The sequence below is a fragment of the Chelonoidis abingdonii genome, chromosome 19, assembly GCF_003597395.2.
Source record: "Chelonoidis abingdonii isolate Lonesome George chromosome 19, CheloAbing_2.0, whole genome shotgun sequence".
Taxonomy (NCBI): domain Eukaryota; kingdom Metazoa; phylum Chordata; order Testudines; family Testudinidae; genus Chelonoidis; species Chelonoidis abingdonii.
The window spans coordinates 30,247,947-30,272,268 of NC_133787.1; the positions used below are offsets into that span (position 1 = coordinate 30,247,947).

The 24,322-nt window shown below is 41.9% G+C and overlaps 1 protein-coding gene across 1 annotated transcript in view; it reads left to right on the forward strand.

Moving 5' to 3' along the window:
• The window catches only part of VAT1L (vesicle amine transport 1 like), an 80,136-nt gene that overhangs the window by 51,993 nt on the left and 3,821 nt on the right, over window positions 1-24,322 (forward strand). The gene's annotated exons all lie outside the window — the stretch shown is intronic.

The window sequence follows — 24,322 nt, forward strand, 5'->3', positions numbered from 1 at the left end:
GCCCTCTATCCAGCCCCACCTGCTCCCTGCCTCCTTACCACGCTGCCTGGAGCACCGGTGACTGGCGGCGCTACAGCCATGCTGCCCAGCTGGAGCCAGCCACACCACCGCACAGCACAGAGTGCCGGGTTAGGCCAGGCTCTGCAGCTGCGCTGCCCGGCTGCCCAGAGCATTGTGCCGGCAGTGCGGCACACTGAGGCTGCGGGGTAGGGGGAACAGCAGGAGAGGGACTGGGGCAAGCCTCTTGGGCTAGGAGCTCAGAGGCCGGGCAGGAGAGTCCCATGGGCTGGATGTGGCCCGCGGGCTTAGTTTGCCCACCTCTTCCTTAGAAGCAGCTCATCTTATCACTAATTTTGCTACTGGTGCCAGTGAGGAAGAATGAGTAGGAAAAGAAGGGGAAAGGGACAAGACTCTTACAGGAAATAATTGTAAACATATCATACAATTAGGAGGTCTGAAAATCACTGCAGATCCCTGCATTTGAGAAAGTTAAAGGAAAGGACTTTGAATAGCTAGTCTTGCCCATGGTTGCTACCCCTTTAATGCTCTGCAGCCAGGAAACTAACGAACTGCAGGTTTGTGCTCCCGATGCAGGCATGCTGAGATCCAGTCATCCCATTCTTTCAACCTGGTAATGCAGCTAACTGTCTGTGTTTCTTATCCCGATTTTCATAGTTCATGATTAAATATGGTACAATCAGTTGGATCCATCTTGTAAAAAGAATTGTCAAATTAGACCCAAGATAAAGAGATCAACTTCTATTGATTTCTTTTTCTCCACTCTGTGGAACTGCAGTGGCACTAATTTGCCATCAGAGTAACTTTTAAGAATTACCATGTCCAAGTTTCATGTGCAGCCCAGCACAACAGTTATTGGAATAGGCCTGTAACTGAACAGGGCCAGGCAGGTATCAAGGAAAAATATTTAAGACCTGTTTCAAACTGTCTTTAAAAGTTTAAAGGACGTAGTTGGACTCTTGTGCTATGCCACATCGATGTGCTCTCTTTAAGCCACACGGCCTGTAGATGAAATGCAGGATTTTCTTCTGTGTCCAAAAATTCCACTCACACTTCTTTGTTAATTAGTTGACTGGCTCAGCGAGAAAGCCCTCGATTGTTCAGGCTTGACTGACAGAGATTCTTAGAAAAACCGGATTTGTTAAATTTTCAGTGTGTCATGAAGGAGAGATGCCAGTTTTTCAGAAGATTGGGCATTTAGTTCTTAATTAATTCAGGTAGTAATGCTGGAGTCTAACTAGTGGTATGGAAAGAACTGACAGTAAAAGCACCCGCCAAGTATTAAGATACCCTGCAGGCACAGAAATTCAGTTTTGTGAGGACTCAATCTTTCCTTTTTCACACTAGGGGCAAAATTCACTGTTGATATAATTGAGGTATACGCCATTGAGGTCACTTGGGTCATGACTTTGAGATGACCGGGTGAAGTTCTTTGGCTTGTGTTATGCAGAGCATCAGACTAGCTAATCATAATTGTCTTGATGGCCATTAAAATATGAATCTTAATTTAATACTCATGATGAGGCTGTGGCTTGGTTCTATTCATCATGCTATCTGCGGAGTTCTGAGAGACCCAAAAGGTGTTGGGAGAGCTGAATGAGAGAAAAAGATAACATGTCCCTAGTCATAGTTTGCCTAGAATATGCCACAGTCACATTAATGTCCTCTGTGGCCATCTAAATGTCTGAAAACAGGCAGCTAAGCCAGGTCAGTATCTGGTAAGGCATCAGAGAGAGGTCCTAACCAAATGTTGTGTGACAGAAAATTTAATAGAGCGGAACAAAATGCGAGGAAGACTTCCAAGAGGATGTAAAATAGCTGGGGTAGGAAACAATGTTAGATAGTATATGTTAAGGGTTTTTGTCTGGGGTCACAACTTTATGCCCTCTGAGTTCCATTTGCTCAGATAATATGGGGATGAGGATCACACACACTATTCTGTAGAGACACTGTTTTTTTTGTCAGCAGAAATATACGTGTCTGATAAAGAAAAGGGATCAGACCCTTTAAGAAGTGCCTTTCTAAAATAATAACTCTAGTAGAATTAGCAGTGTTCCTAAGATCAGTTGTCAGTGTGTCTGGGCAACAGCACCCACAGCAGAAGTATGTTGCTAGCTACATCAGCAAGAATGAGTTGCTGTCTCTCAACGGCAATCACACTGATGACGACGGGTTTTGGCAGGCTGGTGGAACTGGAGGGAAGTCTCTAGAGCAGTGGTGCAGAATTCCGCCTCTGCTTTTTGCACTTTCACACTGGCTCAGTGATGTAAATAGTAGTTAGTTATTTTTGTTGTAGAAAGGGGACAGACTTCTGTTCCATATTATTATCCTGACGCTTGCAAAAATTGCATTCATAAATAGCAATGCACACTTGAATCCTTGATCAACAGTATTTAACCCAGAAGTGTTACATTAACTCTGTGATCAGCTGTAGTGATATTGTAATTGGGAAGCACAAATGCAGATTAAACCTTGCAGCTTCAAATCAATCCCAGCCTGTCTTGTGGTGCCACACTACACCCTTTTCAGGAGTAAGCCAGACTATCCCAACGGGGAGTAGGAAAAATGCCGCCTGTGGCTGAGGAGCCCCCAAGTGACTGATTGTGACAAGAAGACGTGCAGTAGTTCTGGAAAAGAGATCATGCTAATATATGTGGGGAATACCGCATGCACTCCATGGAGCAGAGCACCAGCAGCAACTGATCTCAGGGTATTCCCTTGATGTGATGCCTGTGTTGTCAGGCTTCCTCTATCCTGAAGCTCAGTTGCAATCTGCTCCTCCTTTCAGTGGTCACTTGTGGGCCCAGAATATGCTACTTGTGGGCACCATTTCCTCCAAAGAAAGCCTGTCTTGTGATGTACTGCCAAAACCAGAGGGATGGTATTGTTAATATTGGAACAAATTCGACAGAATTCAAAATACCAGCATGAAAAAGGTCAGTGTAAAACAAATTCAGTAATTCGGGTTACAATCCATCCATCAGTAAGAAGCTCACCCACCCTGCAGTCAATGGTATGACCGCCTTGATCCCTCCTGGCCCATCCTCTGGCATCCACCAAAACACCCCAGGTCATTTGGGGTGGGTGTTGTCCCTAAAGGCTGTCGTAGCAGTCCATGAGTGTCCAGTGTATGGCACACAGCAACAAGCTTGGCTGTGCACCATTCCATCCTAATGTCATCTGAAGTCTTAGGCTGGCATAGGTATTGCTGAGTTGTTTGTTAGTTTTATCTTTAATTAACTAAAGTTCCCGCTGACAAAAGGTTTGAAAGTCCTACCATTAAAAGCTTTTAAAACTATTTCATTTTGCTAATATTAAAACACGCTCTGATTAAATTCTTCTTTTCTAAAAATATTGTATTCTGCTTTGAGCAAAAGGAAGGTGTTTTGTAGGGCAAATCGATGTTGTGCATCTGCTGACACAGTTTGAGCATCCAATGGCAGGATTTGGACATGCTATAAAAGCACTAGCAATTTGGAAATGTGGGTGATGATATTAAGAAGTCAGGCCTAATTCAACATAGCCCATTCTAAGTCCCTGCTCATCTGTATTTTGTTTTTTTTAAATGAAGATCACATTAAACTAGTGAGAAACTCTTTCAATAGATGCTGACCGCTCACCTGTACTTGACTCTGGGCTGAATCCTAGGGGGCCTCACCATTTCCATCAACATTAGTGGGAGTTTTGCTTGAATGAGTGGAAAGGGCCTCGAGATTCTTCCCTAGATGAATAAAGAAGAGTTCACATTAAAGCTTGGATGGAACAATGAAATTTAGAAAAGGGTGATAATAGCTTAAACAAATCATTGCTATCGCATCTCTTAGCAGGAGTAACCCCTGGAGTTCTGGAGCAGAAGTAAGATAACATTGTGGCAGACTTCAGTAAACTATGCATCACTTCTTTGACCTTAGCAATATACCTATCTGTCTGCATTTCTCCACCTGGACAATCCTTTGCCTAGAGACATATCATCAGCATTGCCCAAGCCATCACTCATTGTTTTTCTCTTCTCTCCTTTTCACTACTCTTCCTGCCAGACAGCTGGTACTGGAAGTATCACAGGAAAGAGACTGTTTGAATGTTTCCATTGTATTTTGACCGGTGGACCTGCTGAGAATTCTAAACAGTGGTGCTCAACTCCAGTCTGGTTTTAATCTATGTTGCAGAATCTATGGGAATCCAAATGTACCATAGAGCTACTCATCCATTCCTGCTTGGTTTGGATATGAATTCATATGTGCATTTGATGTAGTAGGATGAAAGGATTCTGATATTTCCCCACCTTGCTAATAGATGTTGGAACCCTCCAAGAAGCTTCTGGTTAACTTTTTATCTCCCTGGGCTGATATGGCTCAATAATCCCTACCCTAGATATAAGGAAAGTGAGAGTAGCAGTCTGGCAGAATAGTAAGCGTCTGGGAGCAGTGAATTAAGGTGCCAATCCAGTGTTCACTTCAGGCATGTGAATGCTCCCATTGAATTCAACTACCATTCATATGCTTAAAGTGAAGCATGTGCTCCAACACTCTGCTAGAGCAGGGCCTATGGTAGGAGCTCTAAGGGCAGTCAAGCCAAGGAAAAGGCTTAAGTTGTGATTTATGTTGTGTTTCCTCTTGAGTTACTTTGGTAACAAAGCCAGACCCCAAGAAGGAGGTCGGCTTTCTACTTTATAAGGTATGCATTAGCCTTAGTCTGGATGTGGGTGGAGAACTTTAATTTGGATTTACTCAGCTGCACAGTATATGATAAGTAACTAACTGACCTTTCCTCTAGTTTCTTTCTTTGGCTTATTAAATGCCTTGCATACTTACAGTGGAAATGTTTTTGAAGCAAAGCAAATAGAGAGACCACTTACCAGAATGGCTGTTAGTTCCCAAAAGAGGCAGAACTGGGCTCTATATTTAAAAAAATAAAATAAAAAATTCCTTAATGTCCATTCCAAAATTGTAAGGTACAGTAAGTTTCATGCCCAATTCTTGCCATGAGAAATTTTGCTCGTGCTTTTATTTTCTTTAATTTTCACTTTTGAATAATCAGCTGTATGGCCGTACAGTCAGAGCAATTAAATCCTTTTCACTTAAAGACAATAGTTCTGAGTCAGCAAAGCACTTCAGTATGGACTTAAGCACTGTCCTGCAGTGGAGGCCAAGGGGCTGGACAAGTCATGCATTCAACTACAATTTGGCAATCAGATGGGAAGAGAGGAGTGTTCTTTCTGAAGAGCTTTATGTAGTTCTTAAAACAAAGCTAATCCCTTCACTTGATCAACATACAAGGAACTTCCTCCTCGATGCAAAAGAAATCACTTTGCTGTCAAATAAACAAAACTCTGAACAAATGGCCAGTGATGAAAAATTTAAGTAGGAGCAAGGAAATAACTTTGGGGTTTTCAACCAGCCTCCTGGGGAAGCTCGCAGTCAAAGCATACAATTGTAAAAATAAACTATTCATTGTCATCATAGCAGCATAAAATAACTCTACAAATCCCTCCCCTGCATGAACACACACACATACACGTAAACCAAAGGGAAATGCGTGGGTTTGTATCCTTGGGCAAAACTGACTAACCAGCATAATTAGTAAAATAAGTGAAACATCCATTGTCAGGCATTTCTTTATGCTCTGACTTTTTAAACAGTACTTCACACTTTGATATGATCTTTCATAGGGGGATCTGAGGTTGCTTTACACACATTAGATTATATATATTTATTTGGATTGGATAAAACAGGTGTCTATGCTTTAGTCAAACTTCACATAGTTTAAAAAGCCAACAGCACAAACAGCCAAGCACAACTAAAGCATGGCAGCACAATGCAATATATTAAGTTAATTATGTTAACACTTCTGTGAGGTAGGTAAACAGGATCCTACCAAAAATAAAAAAGCTGAGGCAGAGAGATTAAATAGCTTGCCTAAGGTCACGCACTGAGTCAATGGTGGAACCGTGAGCAGAATTCATGAGACCTGAATAACAGTTGCATGTTCTACCACTAGACTACCCTACAACAGTATTATTTGTATTGTGGTAAAACACAAGAATCTCAGTCATGGACCAGGACCCTGTTGTGCTAGATGCTGTTTAAACAAAGGGTATGTCTACACTACGGGATTATTCCGATTTTACATAAACCAGTTTTGTAAAACAGATTGTATAAAGTCGAGTGCATGCGGCCACACTAAGCACATTAATTCGGCGGTGTGAGTCCATGTACTGAGGCTAGCGTCAATTTCTGGAGCATTGCACTGTGGGTAGCTATCCTGTAGCTATCTCATAGTTCCCGCAGTCTCCCCTGCCCATTGGAATTCTGGGTTTGAAGCGTCCTCCAAATGCATGATGGTGCAAAACAGTGTCGCGGGTGATTCTGGATAAATGTTGTCACTCAATCCTTCCTCTGTGAAAGCAACGGCAGACAATCATTTTGTGCCCTTTTTCCCTGGATTGCCCTGCAGACGCCATAGCATGGCAACCATGCAGCCTGTTTTGCCTTTTGTCACTGTCACCGTTATGTGTACTGGATGCTGCTGTGACAGAGCGGTACTGCAGCGCTACATGCAGCATTTATTTGCCTTTGCAAGGAAGCAGAGATGGTTACCATCCCTACTCACTGTCTGCCATTGTAATTTGGCGATGAGATGACGGTTTTTCAATCATTCTGTACTGTTGCAATTGGAAAGTGGCGATGTGATGGTTATCAAGCATTTTGTACCATCTGCTGCTGTCAGGATGCTCCTGGCTGGCCTCGCTGAGGTCAGTCGGGGGCGCATGGACAAAAATGGAAATGACCTCCTGGGTCATTCCCTTCTTTATGTTTGTCTAAAATAGAGTCAGTCTGCTAGAATATGAGGCAAGTCTACAGAGAGCCAAGAGCACAACGGCTCCGAGTCAAAGCCCAGAGATCCGCGCAAAATGATGAGCTGCATGCCATTCTAAGGGTGCCCCTGCAACACCGCACTTGTTTTTCCCCTCCTGGGCTATACGTGCCAGTGTCCTCCATTTTGTATGATGAAGTAATAAAGAAAGCAGGAATAAGAAATACTGACTTTTTAGTGAGATAAAATGGAGGAGAGGCAGCCTTCAGCTGCTATGATAGTCCAGGAGTCAAGAATCTTTTCTTTGACACGAAAAGGGCGAGTGGATGGCTGAGGTAGCTCGGGCTCTTGATGAGGACAGTTACCCAGCATTTTTGCACCGTCTGCAGGAATGACAGGGAGTCATTCCCATTTTTACCAGGCAGCCGCGGCCGACTCACCGAGGGCAGCCAGGAGCACTCACGGGATGAGATGTTTCCACCATTTTTACATCTGCCATCAGGAAGGGGAGGGGATGCTGCTGTCTTCAGTGCTGCAGCACCGCAATCTACCAGCAGCATGCATACACATACGGTGACATTGGAAAAATGGCAAGAAATGATTTTTTTTCCCTTTTCTTTCATGGAGAGGGAGGGGATTAATTGACGAGAATATTCCTGAACCCCGGACATGGATTTTTGACCTACAGGCATGGGAGCTCAGCCAGAATGCAAATGCTTTCGGAGACCGAAGACTGTGGGATAGCTGGAGTCCTCAATCCCTCTCCTCCCTCCAGGAGCGTCCATTTGATTCTTTGGTCTCGTTACCTCGCTCGCGCACGGCGCTATGTGCTGATCCCTGCTGTGGCTCTGTCATCATAGCCTGAGATTTTTTCAAATGCTTTGTCATTTCATCTTCTCTGAACGGAGCTCTGATGTTTAACAGAATTGTCTCCCATAAGCAATCAGATCAGTATCTCCTGTACTGGCCATACTGGGGCTCTTTTTGGATTTGGGAACTGCATGGCCACCTTGCTGATCAGACTCCATGCTGGGCCGAGAACAGGAAATGAAATTCAAAAGTTCGCGGGGCTTTTCCTGTCTACCTGGCCAGTGCATCCGAGTTCAGATCGCTTTCCAGAGTGGTCACAATGGTGCACTGTGGGATACCGCCTGGAGGCCAATACCATCGATTTGCAGCCACACTAACCCTAATCCAACGTGGCAATACTGATTTCAGCGCTACTCCTCTCATCGGGGAGGAATACAGAAACCAGTTTAAAGAGCTCTTTACATCGATATAAAGGGCCTCATTGTGTGGACGGGGGCAGGGTTAAATCGGTTTAACGCTGCTAAATTCGATTTAAACACGTAGTGTAGACCAGGCCAAAGAATGAAAAGTCCCTGCCCTGAGGAATTTACAGTCTAAGTACAGAGATTATATTCTGCTACATCTGAGTGCACACCAAGAAACTGGGCTTAATATACTATTTGACAAGACACTGATGAAAATTCACCGGCTCAGGAGTGAGGGTCATATTTAGCAAGTTCATTTCTTCCCATTCAGAATGTTTGCTTAGAAACAGACTATTCATGAACTCAGAATGCCTTCAATGGGTCAGATTTGAGAGGGAATTCAGAATAGATTGTCAGAGAAAAGGTTTTGTTGTCTTTAAAAAGTGTCCTGCAAGCGTCTAGACATTGTGTGTGAAAAACTGTGGTTCTGGAAGTGTTTCAGACTTTGAGTGCTCACATGACTGCCAAACAATATGATTCAAGAAAGGCTGTTTCTGATCTTTCACTTCTTCTGTGTAAAGGGGGATCACAACTTGCCAGATTCCCACAGAGAAGTTACCAGACAGAAGGTTTGGGGGTAGAGAGAGAAGATGGAGAGGAAAAGGGGAAATCAACAGCATTCACCTTCTATCACCCGAGTATCATAATTAGAAAAGCACTAGTAATCTGTAGGATGGTACAACAGAATCAAACCAATAAGAAAAAGCAAGGAATGCTTACTATTAAATGGTAGGTTTGGTTTAGTTTAAGTAGGATTTTTTGTTTGTTTGTTTTATGAAAGAACTTTAACTATTAGAACATGCTTATATGAAACAGTATTTTGGTGACATGTATTTGTGGCATGATGCATATTTTCCTTGCAAGATCACAAGGATACATTGTTTAGACAAGATTTAAAAAAAAACTGATGTCATGGTTTTGCTAGTCAATAACAGCATAAAATGTCTTATTTTAATTACGCTGTACTTCTTATAACATGCACGTGTTATTTCTCCAGAAGAACACCATAAACTTTATTTCCTGCTATAAATCCTCCCAACAGTTGTGATGTCGATTCCATAGGAATAGTCTAAATGGTGCTTCAAATATGCATTTAATTTATCTGCAAGGATTAGTTCATGTTTACTAAATACAACAGGCCTGTTTTTTCAGGGTGTGTGCCATCAAAACGCATACTGAGGTCAACAGGCATTTCATCTATGGTTCAACCCTGAATAGATTATCATTGGAGATGGGCCTGAACCGCAACATATGGACCAATTTGTTGAACATTCCAGAGTCCTGGAGTGTTTGGACTTCATGGCCCATATACTTGGCTGCCACCAAGAAGTGTCCATCACAGCTCAGAATGGGTAAGGGAGGTCCAAAAGTGACCTTAAGCCAACTCTGAGCTCCCTACATCCTGGGGGTGATATGCTTGAAGGTGGACTCCTGGTGTAAATTAGAGCTGGTCTAACATGCCAGCTGCCAACAACCCCAAAGAATCAGTACAGCAGAAAGTCATCAGCATGCAGGGATGTCCCAGCCTCACCTCCTAGTGCAGGAGGAATGGTGCTGTAGGAACCACTGTAACAGTTCTCCCAGCGCCACTGGTTATCTGCCTCTAACATAGTTGATCCTCCTCAGGCAGACTATATCTAGGGCTGCTTTGTGCACCAGATGTAAGACAGGAACCACAAGTGATGGCTCCTCTCTCATGCTCACAGTAGCCGCTTCTTAAAACATGGTCCGTGATCCCCAATGTCTACCGCTACGCCTACCTTCATGCCTCCAGCTTCCATCCCGGGCACATCACACGATCCATTGTCTACAGCCAAGCACTGAGGTACAACCGCATCTGCTCTAACCCCTCAGACAGAGACACACCACAAAATCTTTCCACCAAAGCATTCTCAAAACTACAATACCCGCACGAGGAAATTAGGAAACAGATCAACAGAGCCAGACGTGTACCCAGAAGCCTCCTACTGCAAGACAACTCCAAGAAGAAACCAACAGGACTCCACGGCCATACATACACCCCCAGTTAAACCCCATCCAACGCATCATCAGGGAGTCTACAACCCATCTCTGGACAATGATCCCACACTTTCACGGTCTTGGGTGGCAGGCCACCTTGCCCACAGACAACTGCCACCTGAAATGTATTCTCACCAGCAACTGCACACCGTACCATAGTAACTCTAGCTCAGAACCAATCCATGCAACAAACCTCGATGCCAACTCTGCCACATATCTACACCAGCGACACCATCTGAGACCTAACCAGATCAGCCATACCTCACTGGTTCATCACCTGCACGTCCACAATGTAATATACGCATCATAATGCCAGCAATGCCCCTCTGCTATGTAATCGGCCAACTGGACAGTCACTACGGAAAAGGATAAATGGACACAAATCAGATATCAGATGTGCTATAACAAAACCTGTAGGAGAGCACTTCAACCTCCTGGCCACACTAGACAGACCTTAAGGTGGCTATCTGCAGCAAAAAAACTTCAGACCAGACTTCAAAGAGAAACGCTGAGCTTCAGTTCATTTTGCAAATTTGACACCATCAGCTCTCTGGACTAAACAAAGACTGTGAATGGCTTGCAATACAGAACCAGTTTCTCTCCCTTGGTTTCACACCTCAACTGCTAGAAGAGGGCCTACCCTCCCTGACTGAACTAACCTGTTATTCTCTAGCTTGCTTGTAGGGAGCAATAAATTAACCTCCCCTGGGAAATGCTCCACTACCTGCGTCTGACGAAGTGGGTATTCACCCACGAAAGCTCACGCTCCAAAACGTCTGTTAGTCTATAAGGTGCCACAGGATTCTCTAATGTCTATCAAAACACTGAAACACTAACCTTTATATTAAAAACCTTTGACTCTTTCCAAGGTAATGAAGTGAAGAAAAACTCCCTTTCTGGCCTGAGCAGAGCATCTGCAGTTATAATTGCAATCTGCAACTCTTATTAAAGGCAACACAAGTCTATAATAGACCAGGGCAGCTTCTCAGATTGTGAAAAGCAGGGGGTGCTTTATGATGCTACTGAAAGCTATAGTACTATAGCTTTGATTAAGGGGTATCCCCTCTAAAATAAGTGGTGCAACAGGCTTTTTCTTCACTGCTGCATATAAATGATGCTTAACTAAATATTATTGATATTGGCGTAATTCTAACAGTGATAACTCTGGTCTGGCTCAAATAGTGACTGATATTAACAGCAGCAAAATAGGACCAGCTCTAGAATATAGAATGGACAAGTTTTATTCAGATTATCCCTTCATAAATCTGAACAAATCTGGATCATTATCTGTGCCACTCAGGTTGCTAAAGTAACCTTGGCCATCCAACTCATATTTACATACCACATGATCCTGTCACCATGGAGATCTATCCATGTGATTTGCAGATGTGATTAAGCTGCTGGCTCCTCAGACACACCACACCAGGGTAGGGAGAGGAATTAATTACGGGTAAAGAATGTTCTTCCCACTCTTTTTTCTGTGATAGAAAGAGCCTGCATTGGCTCTTATGACAGAAGCATAAACTTGCGCTGCCTTACTGTTTTGCTGCAGACAGAGGATGAGGAAGAGATTAATAAAGAGAAGGGTTTTTTTTAAAATCCTCCCAGTGAATAGCATCTGCATTATTGAGATATCAGGAGTGGCAAGCAAGCTTATCTCAGTATATGTCCTCTAAGAGAGATACCCTTCAGGCATAATATTTATTAGCCCAATAGCCCCACAAGTATAATCTCTACATAGAAGATGGCAAACTTTGCATCAGTCCAGAGACTCAGGGACTTATTACCCCCTCCTACTTCCTTTCCTTCTGTCACACCTATGCGACCTGACTAAAGTCAGTGAAGTTGGATGGGTGTAAGTGGAAGCAGAATTTCTCCCTATATGTTATATGGACCTCCTCTAGTCAAGCAGCTGGCATTTCTCCCTCTGCATACAACATATCCATGCCGTTGTCCTTGAGAGCCTTACAAACCTTAGTAAAGCCTCACAATGCCTTAGTAAAGCCTGAAGTAGGTAAATACTATATCCATTCTTCAGAATGAGTTTCGGAGTGGTTAAATGACTACCCCACAGTCACCTAGTGAATCAGTGACAGACCTGGAAACAGTCCAAGGCACCTTCTCTAACCACATAGCAGAACTCCCTTTCCACAGAGCAATAATTCTCACAAAGCACTTTTTCATCTGTGGATCTCAACATACTTTAAAAAAAGAGGTCAGTATTGTTATTCCTGTTTTACAGATGGGGAAACTGAGGCAGAAGGCAGTGAAATTATTTGCCTAGCAATCCAGTGGCAGTGCTAGAAATGGAGCAGCTCTTGAGTCCCACTCTAGTGCTTTATCCACTAAGCCAAACAGCGCACCTTAGAATGAGATCATGATATATTCTTCTATTTTTTTCACCTTTCTTGGTAGTTTCTCTCACTACACAGTCTGTATCAGAGAGGTAGCCTTGTTAGTCTGGGTCTGTAAAAAGCAACAAAGAGTCCATAAGGTGCCACAGGACTCTGTCGCTCTTTACACAGTCTGTGATCTGTGGCTTCTTATTTTCTTGTAACACACTTTTTTGTTCAATAGAACACAGTTGTCTGCAGGGGCGGCTCCAGGCCCCAGCACGCCACACGTCTGCTTGGGGCGGCAAGCCGTAGGGGGTCCTCTGCCGGCGCTGCAAGGGCAGCAGGCAGGCTGCCTTCCGCGGCTTGCCTGCGGAGGATCCACAGGTCCCGCGGCTTTGGTGGACCTCCCGCAGGCGTGCCTGTGGAGGGTCCGCTGGTCCTCGCGGCTTTGGTGGACCTCTCGCAGGCATGCCTGTGGAAGGTCCACCGGTCACGACCAGCAGACCCTCCGTAGGCAGGCCTGCGAGAGGTCCACCAAAGCCGCAGGACCAGCAAAGCCTCCGCAGGCAAGCCGTGGAAGATAGCCTGCCTGTCATGCTTGGAGTGGCAAAATCCCTAGAGCCGCCCCTGCTTGTCTGGCTAGATATTTAGATGGCTCCCATCATCATGGTATCAGAGTAACTCACATAATTTGTTCTCACAACACCTGGGTGAGGTAGAGAAGTGGTTCTCAACCAGGGATACCTGTAGCCCTGGAGGTGTGCCAAGGTCTTCCATGAGTTATATCAACTCATCTAGATATTTGCTTAATTTTACAACAGGCTACATAAAAAGAACTAGCGAAGTCAGTACAAACTAAAATTGCATACAGACAATGACTTGTTTGTACTGCTGTATATACTACACATATAATAGTAAGTACAATATTTATATTCCAATTGATGTATTTTATTATTTATGGTACGAATGAAAAAGTAAGCAACTTCTCTGTACTAGTGTGCTGTAACACTTTTTTATATTTTTATGTTTGAGTTTATAAGCAAGTAGTTTTTAAGTGAGGTGAAACTTGGGAGTATGCAAGACAAATCAGACTCCTGAAAGGGGTACAGTAGTCTGGAAAAGTTGAGAGCCACTGAGGTAGAGAACTACTATTCTTCATTTGCCGATGAGGAACTGAGGCACAGAAAGGTTGTATGACTTGTCCAGGATCACCTGAGAAGCCTGTGACAGAGCCAGGAAATGAACCCAGATCTCTGGAGTCCTTTGGTATTTTAGCCACAAGACTATCCTTCTCCTCTGATTCTGGGCTGCATTTGGATTTGGGTTTTGTTGGTTTGTTTTTTAATAATAACCATAATTGAAAATGTACACATCTATTAAAGTCTGCATTACATCTGTTACTTTTAGTAAAGATCATTTGCCTCTTGGCCAGACTATGGATTATGTATAATATTTTAAAATATCCCCTTCCTTACTCTCTCTCTCTCCTGGGATCCTGAAGCAGCCAAGAATCTGCTGGCACTAATCAAATAACTATTTAGCTTTTGAGCAAAAATGTCCTACCTCACATGGTTAAATGGTTTAGCTTTATATTGTTGTAAAATTCTTCCAAAGGTTGTGTTTATTCTAGCTGATTTCCTGCCATGTTTTTCAAGGGTCTATGACTGGCACAAGGGGAGTCTCAAAACAGACATTAGCATTTGCACAAAGCTTAGTGCCTTGTCTTATTATTCTTTTTGGTTTTTGTGGAAGGGGCTGTACTGGTGTGGGATATAAAATGGCGGTATTACTGTTATTTATTTGTAATGCAGTAGTGTCCAACAGCCACATTTTAGAACTGGATGAGGGTCTCATTATACCATACAGAGAGAAAACGAAAAGACAGTCCCAGCCTCAAAGAGTTTACAAGCTTAGTATATGAAAGGAGATGACAAGAAGCAGATGGGAGAGCATTGTTAATGGTGAGATGATTATGATTGTTGTACCAAACAACAGTTCTGACTCATGGCTGCCTAGTCATTGTCAAACATCTTGTAGGCATGACAACAGAAGTGACTGAAGGAGAAATTTGAAGACCACTGTGGCAGCCAGTATTAATGGTCACTAAATTAGTGGCTTTGCATATTTTTATGGGAAGCTCCACTTATGCCCAAGTGGCAGCATGGGAGAAAGCATGAATGTGTTTAAGGGAGATTGGACGGCTAGGTGATAGGCTGGCCTTGCCAGAGCAGAGGTAGTGGTTGATGGCTCAGTACCATGTAAGAGATTTATTGGTAGTGTAGGGCCGAGCTGTAACAGTCCTTAAAGGTGAGGACAAGTTGTTTGAGTTTGATGCAAGGAGCAGGGGGAGTTGGTGGAAGGTTGCAAAGAGGGAAGCAAAGTGAAGTGACTGGGATGGTGAGCCTTGCAGGTGTTCTTTGCGGGAAAGTTTAGAAGGATAAAAGAAGGAAGGGATCAAGATGGCATTTGTCAAGGCCAGACAAGCGGATGTTGTTGTAGTCAAGACATGACAAGATGAGGGTTTGGATGAGAATTTTAGCTGTGGAAACAGAGGGGAAAGGCTGGATCGTAGAGAAGCAGCAAGATTTAGATGCAGCCTAGAGGTGTGGGTCTAAAGAGAGGGCCAGGTTATGGTGGTGAGTCACAAAATAAATAGTGGTGTGTTCCACATTGCCCCCCGCCCAGAGGGGATGGAGAAGAGTTTTGAAATTTGCATTTTCTCATGTCCTGCTGAAATGTGAGATCAATGGTTACACTGGCAGAACTGTTGTCCAGTGTCCCAGGCTACCTTGAGACTACTGAACAGATGGGTATGAACTGGCCAGGAGTACATTTAGACTGGAAAGTAGGTGGTTTCTAACAGTCAGAGGAACGAAGTTCTGCAACAGTCTCCCAATAGTAGCGGGGGCAAGAAATCTAGCTGGTTTTAAGATAGGGCTTTATAGGTTTATGGAAGGGATTATATGATAGGGGCACCAGCAATAGCAGGAGACTGGACTTGGTGACCCAAATGGTTCCTTCCAGTCCTATATTCTTAACTAATTCCACTTGTGGACTGGGCCAAATTCAAACTAGGAATGGACAAATCTGTTCAGCACCATTCAAAACTGGCCCAACCTTCACCTACATGCCCCAACATCATTTTTCACGAGATTTAGGAAAAGCTCAGAGTCTCACCACAATCCTCCCTGCCCCCTCATTCCCTAATACGTACCTACTTTCTGTGCATCTTAGATTTCTGAGAAGGGGCTAGGGGGCTGGCCCATTCGCCACCCTTTGGCACAAGTCTGTCTCTCTCTTGGTGGAAGCTTATCATTTGTGTGTGAACGTGTAGTCTGTTCCTCGTTCCAGTGGGATCACCTTAAGGGATTGAAGGAGGCAGCAGCAGTTAGGTGTTGATATCGAGCAGCTTCTTAATCGAGGCTTGTAGTTCACATTGGAGCACAAGTACTGGGGAAAGACACAGGGTGCTGCTTATAAAGAATTAGGGAAGGGGTTACTGTGTTACTCAGGGTGTCACACTGCAACTGTTGCCACTTATAAAGGGAAAAAAGGATTTCTGTCTTCTGTTTGGGTTTCTGTCCAGCCACCTCCCAAAGAATAACCTACACCAGGGGGACCCAGGGAATGAAATCACCAAACCCAAAGAAAACATGCCTTATTGTAGGAAGAGGTATGTATGGAGGGAGAAGCACATGAAAGGTTTAAAGATGGAAACTTATAACCTAGAGATGTCATTTTGAGCTATTGGCTGGCGTTTGCCCAGATGGAGGGGAAAGCATGTTGAATCACTCCTCTGTACAAATAGCCTCCTAGTCCAGATTCTGTTTTCATAAAGGATATACACTGTGTCTGGGAGAAAGCATCCCAGCCCTAGTCCACAGACATGTGCTAGCAGAGCTTGCACTAGCCCTCTAAAAATAGCTTCTAGACAGTGCTGCTACATGGCAGCTTGGGTGGGGGCTTGGGCTCTCAAACTCACCCCCCAAGCTTCAGAGCCTGAGTTCAGTGTAGATATCCCCAAAAATAATTTTTATAAAATACATGGTACTGTTGAGCTGATCAGTTTTTTTAGGATGATGAAACCATTTTATTTTAATGTTCCCACAGGTAAGTTTTTTCCCATGGTATGTTGCATTTGTTGTCTCTGTACCAAGCATCCACATTATTAACATGGATATAAAGCCCCCATGGGTGTTATGTTGTCACAGGGAGCAGTTTAATGTTCAAATGGTGCCTGATACTACTTTGACTTGAATATGTTTCTGCATTCAGCTACACTGAGATTTCTTTAACTTCCCAAAGGCTTGTTTCTTAATTCGAGCTGTGTAGCAGAAATGGAACCTATTGATTCAAATATTCAAAAGAGGATTTTGCAAGACACACTTGATAATTATGTTGCATTACTCATTGTTTCACAGGAAAGCTGCACTTAATTTCCACACTGCAAAATGATACAGGAGATAATTAGAAATAAATTTTTTCCATTTGGATAACAAATTATTAAACATTTACTATATATGTAGCAAGTAAATTGCTTTGGTTGTACCGTAATGACTGTGCACACTTAATGAAATTCCAAAGGAAACTGAATATTAGCAAACATTAATGAGCACCTCAACAGAGATTATTGCTGGGTCTTGTTTTCAAAATGGAGAATTCCTGACAGGTTTGAGGGGATAGAAAATAAAGAAGCAGAGATGGAGTAAAACAACAGACAGTTGAAGCATGATTTTGGGTTATTGCTCCAGGAGTAAGATGTCCTTAAACCAGAGGTTCCCAAACTTGTTCCACCGCTTGTGCAGGGAAAGCTCCTGGTGGGCCGGGCCAGTTTGTTTACTTGCTGCATCCACAGGTTCAGCCAATCATGGCTCCCAGTGGCCACAGTTTGCTGCTCCAGACCAATGGGAGCTGCTGGAAGAGGCAACCAGTACATTCCTCAGCCCGCACCACTTCCAGCAGCTCCCATTGGCCTGGAGCAGCGAACTGCAACCACTGGGAGCTGCGATTGGCTGAACCTGTGGATACGGCAGGTAAACAAACTGGCCCGGCCAGCCAGGGGCTTTCCCCGGACAAGTGGCGGAACAAGTTTGGGAACCACTGCCCTAAACTATTAGAACCAGATTCAGGAAAGCGTCCCTATTCAGGAAGGCTGCTTAAGCATGTGCTTGAAGTTGAGATTTAAGCAAGCACTTAAGCGTTTTCCTGAACTGAGATCTCACCAAAGTGCATTAATGAACTATCATCTGCAAGGTACACAGCACCCTCTTTTGTCAAACTTGTCAGTGGAAAATTTCAGCTTTTCATCGAAAAACTACATCAAGGAAACCAAAAACTGAAATGCTGCAGCTGAAAAATGCCCTAAAAAACCCCTACCAATTTTCCAACAAAAATCCAAAATTTTCAGGGAAAGCAGACAATTTCTGCAAAATATTTTGTTACACAGACAAATGGGGTTTTACTGAATTTCAATGGAACATTTTCAACCAGCCCTGCCAAGAGCCCTGAGAATGCAAGGTTAAAACTAAATTAAGTTACAAACTGATCACCGTATGTATAATTCTCATAATGTGATTGAAAAAAAGTTACTTCTTCTAATGGTGACGTTCCTCGTTTTCCATGATTGTAGAGTTGCTGAAATGATTTTTATATATATATAGTTGCAACTAATTCTTAAAAATCAGAAAATGAAACTACTAATTGTCTAATTTGAGTGACTGCAGCTAAGCAGTCGTATTTAACCTTGAACAACTTCTCACGAAGATATGCATTCCATATGAATCAGGTGCTGCAGTTCTGCAGGCCTCGCTAATTGCAGATGGACATTATTAATAAAATCATACTTAGGCAGCAACACTGATATAGCGTGATTTCTAAAAGAGGTGGAAGGAATACAAGGGATTTGGTTGCTTAGTTGCATTACAGTCTCATTTTAGATCTGATAACGATTAAGTAGAACAAGATTATTACTTCAGCCTTTTAAAAAGTCATTAATTTTTCAGCAGAAATGGATTCCATATTTTTATTCATGTTCAGATAAAGAAACAGTTAGATATAGGAACCGTAATGGTCATACTCAAGTTGTTTATTCATGGGAACGCCTTTAAATAACCAGTTAGATAGTTGCCCATCGCCTCCTAAATTCTGACTTTTTACTTTTAATTGTAACTTTTTTGCTTAGTTCTTAATTTGTTTTCATGTATAATTGCTTTCAAGGCACTAATTAAAGACTGATTACAATAAAACTATCCCAGATTCCCATAATATACATCACTATCCTAGTCACTGGAGAAAAATGTGTGGTTATTATGTGGTAGTGTGCATTTTTAATGAAAAAGAACTATTGCCGTTCAAAAGTAAGAGTCTGCTTTGCCACTGGGCTTTGGCACAGCTAATGAGATAGAGTAATAATCTTCCTTTGGCTCTAACAGGTAATCCAACAAATTTAAAGTATCATTGTTAGAAGGAAATGTACAGTAACAACACTTTGCATTTCTACTGCTTTGCGGTACATCTTTAAAGCGCTGTATGTAAAATGTGTATTTATTTTCATTAGACAACATGCTTGGATCTCTGTCAATTATGGCACAATAAAAAATTGCCATTATTGTAATTATAACTTTTAAAATATCAATATACTTTTAAAACTTCCTGTGGAGGTTTTGAAGTAAGATCTGTTAAATTACTGTTTAATTACTGTGCCTTCCACTGTGTATATTCTAGCATTAGCTACCATAGATATGTTAATCCTATTAATGTTGACGAGATACATGATTAATTACTTCAAAACGATCTCGAGTTCCTCATATCTTAAGGCATCAGCTGGACTTTCAGTTTGCATAGTGCAGTCAAATGTTGGAGTAATTCTTTGAATCATGCTAATCTTTTCCCTACAACTTCAGAGCATACTAAAACAGGTGAATTGACTGGCCAATGTTCATCCAAAAAAATCAACCACATAAAGGCCTACATAGTGGATCTGTGTGATTATTCTTTTTATTGCTCATGTAAGGGATCAGAGATGGTCACCATGTGCAATATAAGGGTTTTATTAATTAAAGGGTTTTGGTTTTTTGACATAGGGAAGCTGAGCAGCATCCTGCTCACAGTTGTCATGTGGTGCAGCATAGCTTCTGTGTTTGCATACAGCTGTTGACACAATCAATAATGGTCAGAATGCTCATTAGCACTAACATCCTTGCCTGGGGTGACTGGAAGCAAAATGAAGCATTAATGATCCACAGTGATCAGCAGTCCAGTAGGAAAGCCAGACAGCTGTGAATCAGTATTATGGGAGCATTGTGTGTGTGTATATTATATAGAAAATAATATTAACTGTTTTTAAACGTCTATGATTTTGTATATAATCATAGGAATTGGAGATGGAAAAAGAGCAAAGTACTGATCTAATCTAACCTCCTGTCATGCTAGGTGCTTCACTAGAAGACTTTTTCCAGAATTTGGTGAAGTCTAGTTTTTTAAATGTCTCAAGACAGCAAACCTATCCACCAAATGGATTTTCTACATTAGGAATCCTGTTTTTAAAATGCACCATCATCCAGGTTCTCTTTGAAGAAATGTAGAGTTTAGCTGTTCGAAATCACAAACAATGTCTACTGGTCAATCCCAAAATAACAGGACCTAAGACATCTGGGCAGCCTGGATTTCCCATTAACTTTTCTGCTTTCAGTTTGGATGGTGTCTCATCTAATTTTTTTGGAGTGCTTCTTTGTATAAATAACGTCTGAGGACTCAGTGACATAATGTGTTGCTGTTCTTCACAAGAAGAAAGAGGAAATCTAATTTGGCAGGAGATGAGAGTATTAAACCAGGCAGTTTTCCACAAGCTGCAGTTGTTGATTAAGATAATTGCCTTGACTTGGATGAGTAAATTCATCCAAGGTCCCAAATTCTGGATTCATTGTTCAGCTATGGTGGGTATAATTCACAGTGAAAAGATTTAGGGGGATGTGAAGTTACTAAAAAGAAAAGGATAATAACAAATAGTGAAGAGGACATCAAATCAAGCAGCTCTGTGTTTTTATGGAGTGTCTTAACAGAGACAACATGGTGGTCTTGGAGAAGATTTGATGCAGCTGTCAAACCCTAAACCTCCAAAGAACACAGCTGTCATGAAACCTATTTCAGAACATCCTCTGACCTTTAATGCAAATGCATTTCTGCCCTTCCTCTTCTACCATGGTCCATTGGCAGTAAGTGCTGCTCTTCTCAGCATGCTACACAATACAGATGGACAGAAATGGCTTTGATCCAACAGCAGCAGCTCTAAGCTCCCAACCATAACATCCCCCACCGGAAAATATACTGTGATGGGCTCTTTCACCGCAGGCCGTCTCTGAGGCAGTTTTGTGAATTTCTTTTAAATTGTTCCTATCTAGGCCTCATTAAGGAGTTCTGCTTTAAAAAGGATGGTATGAAATGACTCGTGTGTGTGTGTGTAAATTAAATAAACAAAAAGTTTGTTAAAAACAGTTATAGCTGCTCACGTGCATATTACCACCACCACAGTCCTTCCCAACTATAATCATGATTTAGCCTTCAATACCCTACCTCACCTCCATCTACCATCCCACGATGCACGTTCATCCTTCCTCTGCTCTCCCCCCAGATATAGTTCTTGGAGTGGGGAGCAAGAAGGAAATAGGTCTCCATCAGCCTGGACTGATATGAGAGAACTCCAGGGATTCATTTTATTGCAGTTTCCTACTCATTGGTATCTCTTCCTGCTACACAGGAGGACATGCTTCATATTCACAAGGCACTATACTTCTTTACAGCAGCATTGGCCATGGCAGTCTTTTCTTCTTCTCCTTGACTGTGTGTAAATGGTTATTTGGTGCCAGTTCTGAGCTGTGTAATGCCTCTGGGATGGTCATTGTGTCTCTATTGAGCCTCTTGGGGCTAAAATCAATACCTCAGTGGTGTTTAAGCACCAAACGCACTCAGGTCAAATTGGGCCCAAAGTGTAAGTTGTATGAAAGCAAGCCTATCGGAATGTTTCTATGGCTTCCTTATTTCAATGGGAACCATTGTTAAGTAAGGAAACATTCCCTTGCAGTGTCTGCAACCCAAACACTTTATCACTGTGCTAATGCACAAGAAGCAGAAAATGAAATTGACTAAACTACAAAAACTAAAGTGAATCTTATTTGTCTATTTTGACTTTCTGAGTTGACAAATACAAACAGCAAACACACAGCATGATCAGTGACCGGTAATTTAGGGATAAGAAAGTTTGCTTGGCCTCTGCATGCTATACAACTCCAGCAGTTCCTTGCTGGAGCTAATGATACAGGCCCTGTGGATGAAATTCAACCAAAGTTCAGAGAATCTGCATTACCTTCTTTTTATCACTTAAGCCCCACTTAAACTCAAGCCCAGAGGATGCAACTCAAATGGGGTAACATGATAAATAAGGCATGAGACCTCTGATTTGGAGTGAATGTCACCAGGATGCACTGCTGTGCAATAGAGAGGCATCAGTACAGATTACTGTCATTTAAATAACTGTTATAATAAATATCAACAGCAGTGAGATATAGTGGCAAAGAATGGTTTGATTTTTTTCTTTTCCTAGCACCTTGATGAAACAAGTTGCCACAGACTTATTTATCAAATATGAACTTTTGGCACCCATATACTGCAAAGTCTTCTACTTGCATGCATTTTACAGCAGCTTGATTCAGATACTGTATAGCAAATGGAATTGCATTGATACAGCGAAGGGCAGAACCCAGGGCTATTGGCTGGGCAAGCAAGTTACAAAGGACATTCTCATATACAGATTTTGGAGTGTGAAATTGTAGCAGTTCCTTCAAACTTTCGGTCAAGTGAGGCTTTTTTTAAATATTATTCTTAATTGCTCCATCTGGATCCCATATCCAATATTGCTTTTAGAAATTGTAATGTTCCCTTCTCCTCTTGCCTGCTGTTTGCATTTGCAAGCTACTTAAGGGTATCCTAGAAACACACCTGAACCTTTCTCCAGAGTCTTAAACCTGATACTGTGGATGGGGGGAAAAAAATGCTGGGAAAGCACATTTTCTCAAATTTGCCTCACTTAACGTGATGATAATAAATGTTGTGTGCCCTTGCTTTCAGCATGACATTTCTGGTGATAAGTTTCAACTGGTGGGCAAATGTGTTTGCTGGTTCCTTCAGTTCTGTCCTATTCTTTGTTCCTTCAGTTCTGTCCTATTCATTTGGATTATTTATATTATTCTGTAACCTTTTAAAGAGACTAGATTTAGCTGAAAAGGTTTTTTAAAAAAGAAACTGCTTCTTCTTCAGGAACTCTGTTGGTTGTTCTTAAAAGAATGTTTGTTTTCTGAAAAGAATTCCTAGGCTCACAGAACGTATCCTGCTCAGTACAGAAAGCTTAACAGTGTAACTGGGCTTACTGATCACGATACAGTTATTTCATAAAAGTCTGTGTGGTTTTATGTACACCATTTAAAAAAAGTCAACAGTCTACCTTTTGGTGAAAGCATCTGGGATTCCTGAAAAGAGGGAAGATTTCCAAAAGTAAGTTACAGCAGAGTCCTTAATTGGAAAGCCTTTCATATTGGTAGTACATTTGTTTACATTATAAATGTACGTATTCATTCATGTTCTCACAGATTTCTAAAGTCCAGCATTTTATTACGTAGAGCACCATTGTGCAACATTTGGGTTTCAGAGCTGAGGGTTCATTGGTTCCAATTTTCAAACACTGGGATGGCATTTAATAAGGGATTTAGGAGTCCAGCTCTCATTGGATTTCAGTAGAAGTTTGTAGGCTTACTCTCTTAGGCACTTTTACAGAGCCAAGTCAAGATGTCTAAAGTTAAGTATCTACATCCATATTTGGGCCCTAACTGACTATGCTAAGTATCCAGGTCTTGATTTATGCCCTTAAATCTAATGCAAGGTTTATTTGTTCATGGAACAATGTTTAGTTTCAGATGTCCGTGCTAACTTGTTTAATAATGTAATAAAGCTATGTCACGGGTGGTAGGTCTTATTAACATATCATTCTGTGTTTTACATTCTTGCCTCATCACATCCCATTGTTCTGGCAAAAAAAAAAAAAATGAAGTGACAATGATATGAAACACCCTTTATATGCAATGTTCACAGTTACTGAAGTTTCCCAGCATTAAAGTGAGGAAAGTGTCTACTCCTCTTCCAATCTTCGACTATTAAATAATGTCTACATTTTATGCATCAAATAGCCAGTAAAACACACACTCACAGTATTCCATTTCATCAACACATCGCTCCCATGAGTTCTGAAACTTCATACATCAAAATAAGCTCCTCTCCAACGCATTGGTGAGCTGAGGGTTTTTTGTTCCTTTTTCACACGTACTAATTACATTCAGCTGGTGAATGTCTTTTTTTTCAGTGCTATCTGAAGGACACGAAAAAAATTGGAAATGCACATAGCTCATGCACTGAGGGGTTAAATTATGGTATTAGTCACATCCATGCATTTGCTGTAGTGTACGTAGCATTGCTCCTGCATGCAAAAAAGATATTAATTGAAAACCATGACAAACTAATTGAAAATATAGTAGTTGAATATATTCCTATAATGAATACATTCAGTGAAAACAGTCTGCTCACAGATATTCTGCAAAGAGAAAGAGGCAGAAATGAACTTTTTGCTGGGAATTACTGGTTAATCACTACTTGCATTAGTTCGCGGTTCAGGTGGCCATAGTATAATTTGTTGTTTGTATTAAACTAGCACCTAGAAACCCTGATCAAGACAGAGATCCCACTGTGTTAGGTGCTATAGAAAAGAGAATCCCTGGCCCCAAGTATTTATAATCTAAATAGCGCTAAACATGTAATTTT